Source organism: Bison bison, unplaced genomic scaffold (assembly GCF_000754665.1).
Source record: "Bison bison bison isolate TAMUID 2011002044 unplaced genomic scaffold, Bison_UMD1.0 scf7180017864189, whole genome shotgun sequence".
Taxonomy (NCBI): domain Eukaryota; kingdom Metazoa; phylum Chordata; class Mammalia; order Artiodactyla; family Bovidae; genus Bison; species Bison bison.
The window spans coordinates 664,498-673,981 of record NW_011494761.1 but is presented as its reverse complement, the minus strand read 5'-3'; positions in this window follow the sequence as shown (position 1 = coordinate 673,981).

The window sequence follows — 9,484 nt, the reverse complement described above, 5'->3', positions numbered from 1 at the left end:
AGCTGAATCCAACATGTCCGATGTTATCTCTCTCACATTCTTTTTACACCCCAGCATGTCTTTTTTTTTTTTTTTTTGGCCTGTAAGGAAAATGTTGACATGGACAAGACCAAATAATGGGTAGTAAATGGCCCAGGGAGTACTGAGACCTTCCCTGTGAGTGCCTCACCCCTACCCCCTGGGGCAAACAAAGTAACTCTGTGGATACAAAAAGCTAGTTATGAGCAAACTTCCGTCTAATCTGCTGGACCCTGAATTCCTCTTAAAATCCAGTGTTTTGATCATGCAATATTTTAGGAATAATGTTCTTTGTGATAGTACACAGGCCATGACTTTGACTAGAGCAGAGGTTTTGAAGACTGGCAATGCTCACCTTTGGGAGGATTCAGCAGTTATTTGCATGGTAACAGTCTTAAAGAACTGGCCACAGTTCTGCCCAGCGCTGTTACTGCAACACACACCATGGGCATTCATTGCCTCTGACAGGAGTTACAGCCCGTGGAATATCTTCAAGACACTGCTGTCACGGTGATGCACCGCACTTTAGACCTTTGGTTTGTTTACTAGCTGGTGTACATGTAGCACTAGGTGCTTTTTTTTTTTATCCCTCTGTTTTGCCATAAACTATCATGGCAGGAATGACTTTTTTCTTCCTTGCTGCATTGCCTGTAAGTATGTTGTTGTTGTTCAGTTGCTCAGTCACGTCTGACTCTCTGCAACAGCACAGACTGCAGCACGCCAGGCCTCCCTGTCCATCACCAACTCCCGGAGTTTATGCAAACTCATGATGCCATCCAACCATCTCATCCTCTGTCGTCCCCTTCTCCTCCTGCCTCCAATCTTTGCAACATCAGGGTCTTTTCCAATGAGTCAGCTCTTCACATCAGGTGGCCAAAGTATTGGAGCTTCAGCTTCAGCATCAGTCCTTCCAATGAATATTCAGGATTGATTTCCTTTAGGATGGACTGGTTGGATTTCCTGGATGTCCAAGGGACTCTCAAGAGTCTTCTCCAGCACCACAGTTCCAAAGCTTTCAAGTATGCCTGAAGCTAATAAGCATGGGCATATCTGATGGATATGATGAGCTAACCGTGGTAACTGTCTCAAATCCTGCTAGAGAGAGCCTGGGGCATGTCTGTTAGCAAAGAAGTCTGAGATTCCCATATGATTAAGTGTGTGTGTGTGTGTGTGTGAAGAGAAACATCCATGGGATGGATTCTGCATTCATTCGTTCATGAAACCAATACTTTCTGCACCAGTGTGGGAATACTGGGGATTATACTGGGGATAATTGAGTATATTGAGATACTGGGAATAAAATGAGCAGGAAAAAATGTGACTATCCATGCCTTTATACAGCTTATCATCCAATTGGAACAAAAAAATATTACTCAGTGACAAATAAGTAATAGCATCAATTGGAAAAGAGGTGTGTGTGCTGGAGAACGCTCAGATCTCATGTTAAATAATAAGAATGAAATGATTTTGGTTAGAGGTTTTGGGAAAAAATTAAAACTATGTGCTCAAGCATATTTAAGGATATTGTACATAGTATATTTTCTTGGTAAACGTAGAATCTATTGACTTGGTGTAATTAGAAGGAATTGTTTTTTTCTGAGGAAGAGCATGTCTTGATCAAGATATTTAAACATTAAGTCAAGATGAAAGTGTGCAGATGGTGCTGCACTTGTCACAGAAGCACGGGGATTACTGGGGCGGACTCTGAGGAGCCTGGGCAGGGGCACAGTCGGAAAGCAAATGTCCAAGTGTTGGTGGGTGGAGGAGGGAAACGCGAGGAGCCGGCATGCTGAGCAGCATGCGCTGACGGGCACTTAGGTGGCCCGCGTGTCTTGCTGCTGTAAATAGAGCTGCGGTGAACACTGGGGCGCATGTGGCTTTTCAGCTTATCGCTTTCTCCGGACAATATGCCCAAATGTGGGATTGCTGGGTCATATGATAGTTCTATTTCTAGTTTTCTGAGGAACCTCCACACTATTCTCCATTGTGGCTGTACCCATTTCTATTCCCACAAACAGTGTAAGAGGGTTCCCTTTTCTCCGCATCCTCTCAAGCATTTATTACTTGTAGACTTTCTGATGATGGCCCTTCCGACCAGTGTGGGACGTGATCTCTCATTGTCTCGATCTGCATTTTTCTGGTAAGTAGTGATGTTGAGAATCTTTCCATGTGCTTTTGGCCTGTATTTGGAGAAATGTCTGTTTGCATCTTCTGCCCATTTTTTGACTGCGTAGTCTGGTTTTTCTGACATAGAACTGCATGAGCTGTTTGCACATTTTGGAGATTAATACCTTTCTGATCACTTTATTTGCAAATATTTTCTCCCATTCTGTGGCTTATCTTTTCATTTGTTTATGGTGGTGCATACATGAAGAAGTCAAAATCTTGATAAATGAGCCAGTGAACAGAAAGAGCAAGACAAAGTTAAGAACTCCAGCACCTTTTTAAAAGAATACACGGACATGGTGTGATGGACTGAATAAAACTTAAGTGGCCATTCTCTCCATCTCAGTAATAGGAACTTCCATCTTAGTTAATCCAGGCTGCTTTAACAAAGTACCATAGACCCGGGGACTTAAACAGCAGACATTTATTTCTCCCATTCTGGAGGCTGGGAAATCCAAGGGTAAAGCGCCAGCAGACTCAGTTCTCGGTGAGAACCTGCTTCCTGGCTTGCTTGCTTCCAACTGCCTTCCCACTGGGTCCTCATACTATGGGGAGAGAGCTCCGGTCTTTCTTCCCCCTTTTTAAGCCCACCCTGTGAGCCCCACACTCATGACCTCATCCAAACCCAGTTGCCTCCCAAAGGCCCCATCTCCAGATTAAGTGACTTCAACATATGAATTTGTGAGATACAAATTCAGCCCATAACAATGACATTAAATGCTTTTGTTTCAGCGATCTAACATGGAGCCACTCTGTCAATCACTGCATTTCTATGACTGTATCTAGAAAAGGTTGTTTGTTGCCCCAGATATCACATTTTCTCTCTTTCAATAACAGTGGGATATCTAATATTCAAAGGTGAGTTGTTCAGTCTCCACATATCTTGTGATTTTCTGGATGGTTTTCTCGTTGATTTCGAGTTAATTCTGTTTTGTAGTTCGGAACATACTTCGACTAATTTCACTTTTTAAATTTTCCCTGCAGAACATGGTCTATTTTGAGGAATGTTCCATGTGCGCTTGTAAAAAAAATGTGTATTCTGCTATAATTGGGTAAAACGCTCTAGAAATATCAGCTAGGTGAAGTTGGTTAGTAGTGTTCTTCAGATCTCCTATATCCTTACTGACTTCCTGTCTACTTGTTCTAGCAACTGCAAAAAGAAAAGTACTGATGTATTCAACTATAGTTCTGGATTTGTCTTTTTCTCCTTTCAACTTCATCAGATTTTGCCTCATATATTTTGTAGCTTTGTTATTAGGCATATATGCAGTTCTTGAAGTATTGACCTCTTTGTCGTTATATTATGTATCTCTTTGTTCTGGGTAATAGTTCTTTTTAAGCTATTTAAAATATCTTTTAATATTATTTATTTTTTAAATTATGAAAATAGTATAACACATTCACAGGAGGCTTGGAAAATACAGAACAAAGTTACATATAGTTCCACTGTATATGGCAATTGTTTGTTTTAAGTCGATAAATTAAGATTTTTAGTTGGAGTTTCAATATCAAACTCTCAGAAATTAATAGCATGAGTGTACAGAGAAGTAGAAGAATATAGCATCTGAAAAGTAGAAAGAATATAGCATCTGAAAAGTAGAAAGAATATAGCATCTGAAAAGTAGAAAGAATATAGCATCTGAAAAGTAGAAAGAATATAGCATCTGAAAAGTAGAAAGAATATAGCATCTGAAAAGCATTATGAACCAATTGGGCGTAATTAAGATTTATACAGTTTTCACACAAGAGTAGGATACAAATTCTATTCAAGTTCCCATAGACTATAAACTAAGAGACACCAGGGCAAATCCAGAGATGTGAGGCCAGGCACTCCTGCTGCTGTTAATACAATTACTTTAGCTTTCTTTTGATTAATATTTACATGGTAATATCTTTTCTTCATTTTTGCTTTTATTTTTTATAACTAAAATTGATTTACCATAGATAGCATAGAATTGTAACTTGCTTTTTTACTGTTGTAACAATTTTTTAACTTTTAATTCATATTTTTAGGCAGTTTACATTTAATGTAATTACTGATATGTTTGGATTAAAGACTACTATCCATTAAGCTGTTTTTTGTTACATCTATTCTTTGTTCTTTTTCCTTCCTTCCTTTTGTGCCTTTTTAAAAATTTTTTAATGTTCCTATTTTATCACAATTAGCTAATCTTTATACCTCTTTTTAATATTTTGGTGGTTGCCCTAGAATTTATTGTTGCTGCTGCTGCTGCTAAGTCGCTTCAGTTGTGTCCAACTCTGTGCGACCCCATGACAGCAGCCCATCAGGCTCCGCCGTCCCTGGGATTCTCCAGGCAAGAACACTGGAGTGGGTTGCCATTTCCTTCTCCAATGCATGAAAGTGAAAAGTGAAAGTGAAGTCAATCAGTCATGTCCAACTCTTAGCCACCCCATGGACTGGAGCCCACCAGGCTCCTCTATCCATGGGATTTTCCAGGCAAGAGTACTGGAGTGGGGTGCCATTGCCTTCTCCGAGAATTTACAATATATATCAAATAATTTATTACCACTCCACAATATTAAAAAGCTTTTATACCAGTATATTGTCAATTTCTTCCTTTCATTTTCTGTGCTACGACTGTCATATATTTTACTTTTATGTATTCTGTAAATACACAATGCATTGTTATTATTTTTGCTTTAGAGAATCATTTCTCTGTTATGACCAATTAAAAAATAAGACAAGGCAACCTTTGTCTTCTTGTGGAGGACAGTAGAGACTGAGGTTAAAAAAATAAAAATGTTTAGGGCTGGAAATAGACATATCTCTTCTGCTAGGCTTAGTGTGGTGTGTGTCTCTGTCTGTGTGGAGGGAGTGGTAGGGTCCTAATTGTTAGGAATTTAACTGGAGTTTGGAGTAGTTGCTATGATCCCTCAGTATAAGATAGACTTCAAATCATCTAGTGTTACTTCTGCCTAGCATGTGGGCTGGTTTACCAGAGGGCTTTTCTTCAATGTCAGCTGCATCTTCAACCTTACGTCTTCCCTTTGTTCTGTGTCTTGTGGAAGACCTCTGCATGTTCTGGCCCCTCTGCAAGCAGTCAAGCACTGTTACTTGTTACTTGATGCCAACTAGCCTGGCAGAAGGGGTGACATTTTCTGTTGTCCTGTGTGTCTCAATCTTAGTCACTCTGTTCCTGAGTCATGGGCTTGGTGATTCTACCCCACTCCCAGCTGTAGATCTGGACTCTTTATTTTGATGGAAAAGGTTTTGTTCCTTTCTCTCAGAATCAGTGAGTTGTTCTTGCCTGGAGAATCCCAGGGACAGAGGAGCTTGGTGGACTGCCGTCCATGGGGTCGCACAGAGTTGGACACAACTGACGCGATTTTGCAGCAGCAGCAGCAAGAGCATCATAGGCTTCCTTGGTGGCTCAGAAGATAAAGAATTCGCCTGCAATGTGGGAGACCTGAGTTTGATCCCTGAGTCAGGAAGATCCCCTGGAGAAGGAAATGGCAACCCACTCCAGTATTCTGGCCTGGAGAATTGCATGGACAGAAGAAGAGCCTGGTGGGCTGCGGTCCATCGGATCGCAAAGAATCAGACACGACTGAGCGACTAACACTTTCACTTTCAGGGCATCAGGTTTTGCTTCCCTCCCTCCAAGGATTTAAACCTTCCATTTCACAGAAGACACGGGGAGAATGGTCTGTGCTCCCCTCCAGTGCTGTCACTGCTTCAAGCCTGCAACACAAGGAAGACATTTTTAGGATTGTTGCTGATCTTTTGCGTTAGTACCTGCTTCTTGGCAGATAAACCTGAGATGGGTGTAAGGTCTTCTGTGTTTGTGTCCTGGGGTTCACATTCTTTTGTCAGCCCAAAGCTGGTCTTTAGTGCTTTATTAAAATATTAAGTTGAATTCTTACCTGTGATAGCATCTCTCCCAGGAGAGCAAGTTCTCATGTCCTAATTCTTCTTAGATGTGCTTTTGTCAGGTTCTAGGTTGATTGGTGATGATCGGTTCTCTCCTGGGCTCAGGAAAAGTTATGAGTTTTTGGATTGTTTGGCATTTCTGCCATGGCTGCTGCTATTATTAAGTGCGGGAGTGATGCTCCTTATGACATTCTACTGCTACATCCCGAGCAGTAGCAGAACACACAGTTGTTAGCTGGGCATGTAAGCTGCTGGAACCAAGGCTCCATTTCCTGGCCTCTCCTACGGCTAACGCTTCCAGCAAACATTTCTAAAGTGTCAGGGAGCCCACCCTTCTGCATCCTGTTCCGTGTTCTGCTGACTCAGATGCAGGCGTGAAATCTGCAGCTGACACAACCACCTTGCACCATGAAGTGAATTGAGGAGAAGAGGCCACATACCCGGCAGCACCGCAATACAGAAGAGACCCCAGACAAGCACTTGGCAACCTAAACAAATATGCACTGGAGAGAAAAAAATCAGATCAGATAGCTTCACGTGCATTTAATTTGCTGGATATCCTCTCACTGCTGAAACTAGTGCTAACTTACAAGTTTTATAGGCACTCATATCAATTTTGAATGAGTGGCATCACGACGCAGCACGTTTTCAGGCGCCAGCCTGCCAGTGAGTGTGTCTGCTACTGTAGACTTCTCCCTCTCTCGTTCCCTCACCCTTTAGCACCCAGCTCCCACCTCGGGGGCTCACACGTGTATTCAATATGGCACTCACCATATATCCAAAAATGAAAAATGCAGGCTTACCAACTGACTGTGACTTCTCCAGACTATGAATCTGCCTGCCTATTTTTGTTACACTCTTTTATATTATCATGACTTATAGGCACCTCTTTAGCTGCGCCACTGAACCCCACCTTCAGTCTTCAGTCACAGATACGTAGTTAGCAGAATGAATTATTCTTCTTTCCTTCTGGTTTTTCCTCTCTTAGAAATGTAAGAAGGGCTGAAAAGGCAAGAACATGTCTACAGGGGAGAGGAAAAAGACAATCAGGGAACAGAAAATGCTCATAACAGGAAAAAATGGCCTCTGACAACTAAAAGGTGGCTCGAGGTCATCTGCTGGGTTAACTCTTTAACTCTTTGCTTCTGTTTTTATTGAATATTGGGCCATAAAAAAGATCTTGGAAGAAATAGCTTCTTTTCTTTCCCAGAAGGTTACTATCTTCCAGTTATTTATATATCCCAAGCTGAAGAGGGAAGCAATAAGACAGCTCTGCGATCTGTCACTGGACCACAGAGCAAGCGCTCCGAGCTCTGCCATGTAGCTGAATGTGGCCTGAGCACACTGGTGCCATCGTGGATAAATTCTAAGTTCCTTAAGACCAGAATCTATGCCATCTGCTTAAATCTCAAATGCCATACCATAAAGAACATAATATGGAAGATATTTCTTACATCTACAGCTGCTGTTACTGCAAAAATACCAGAATCTAACGACTTGAGTGGTTTCACTAGAGTCGAAGAAAACTGTACTGAGAAAAATGCCTCTCATGTAAGAAGCAAAGAAAAGACACGCTTCTCTTGTCTGTGCATTATTAGAATTTGTCTGCCCTCCTCAGTACATCAGCACTAATGACGCTGAAGTCCATGACAGATAATTGCCTTGAGTCATTCTCTAGCCACAGAGAAGGTAAGATTAATAAAGAACATTTGTTATAATTTTGAAACCAATTTATGTAATGGAACTCATAATAAATAACCACATTTAACACAAGCATTCATCAAAGCCAATTTATACATCAGTTTGTTCACTGTGTGTTAAACCAACCATTTATAAGAATAAGTTGGTTTTCCTTTTGTGTCCCCTTTTCTCTCTATTAAAGTAAAAATTATTGTTGGATATGGTGATTTTTTTTGCTTTCATAGAAGCAGCATTGATAGTGATATATGTTGGCTTCTCAGCTGTTTCTACATGATATATAATTTTGCACAGCATGTTGCTTCTGTCTGAACCAAGAGGAAATTATTGTTTTAAAAATATAAAACTATTATTGATAGTCTCTTCTCTTCTCAATAACTTGCCACCTCGGGTGAACATAGTTCACCATAGGAGAGGCTGGGGATTTCCACAGACTGTCAGTTTTTACAGAAAAGGGAACAGGTGCAGTCTAGTAAATGAAATTCACAAATTATCTCCAAGCATCTTATTAAAACCATTTTCAAGTTACCTTATTCCCAAGCTTCAGCTAACATCAGTACCTGTCCCTGTATTTTTATAACTAAAGTGTAGTTGATATACAATGTTTTTTAGTCAGGTATACAACATAATGATTTGGGTTTTTTTATTTTTCAGATTATATTCCATTATAGGATAAGATATTGGATATAATTCCTGTGCTACACAATAAGTCCTTGTTGCTTATCTGTTTATGTATGGACATAGATTCAACCATAGAGTTTTTTTCTGTTTTTCCCAAACCCCTAGTATGGCCCTCCTCCCCTCCCTCACCCTTTGGTGGCCATGAGTTTGGTTTCTGTCTCTGTGAGTCAGTTTCTCTTTTGTGTTAGGTTCATTTGTATTATTTTTAAGATTCTGTATGTGAGATCTTACAGTATTTGTCTTTCTCTGACTTATTTCACTAACCATGCTACTCTCTAGGTACATCCACATTGCTGAAATTGCTAGATAATATTCCATTGTGTGTGTATACACACACAATCACATATCTATATATACAACCACATCTATATGTGTACATATATATACCACATTCATATTTTTGTATATGTGTATATATGTATATATTGAACGGTTCTACTGAAGTTGAATGGAAGTTGAATGGTTCTATGAAGACCTACAAGACCTTTTAGAACTAACACCCCCCAAAAGTGTCCTTTTCATTATAGGGGACTGGAATGCAAAAGTAGGAAGTCAAGAAACACCTGGAGTAACAGGCAAATTTGGCCTTGGAATACGGAATGAAGCAGGGCAAAGACTAATGGAGTTTTGCCAAGAAAATGCACTGGTCATAACAAACACCCTCTTCCAACAACACAAGAGAAGACTCTATACATGGACATCACCAGATGGTCAATACCGAAATCAGATTGATTATATTCTTTGCAGCCAAAGATGGAGAAGCTCTATGCAGTCAGCAAAAACAAGACCAGGAGCTGACTGTGGCTCAGACCATGAACTCCTTATTGCCAAATTCAGACTGAAATTGAAGAAAGTAGGGAAAACCACTAGACCATTCAGGTATGACCTAAATCAAATCCCTTATGATTATACAGTGGAAGTGAGAAATACATTTAAGGGCCTAGATCTGATAGATAGAGTGCCTGATGAACTATGGAATGAGGTTCGTGACATTGTACAGGAGACAGGGATCAAGACCATCCCCTTGGA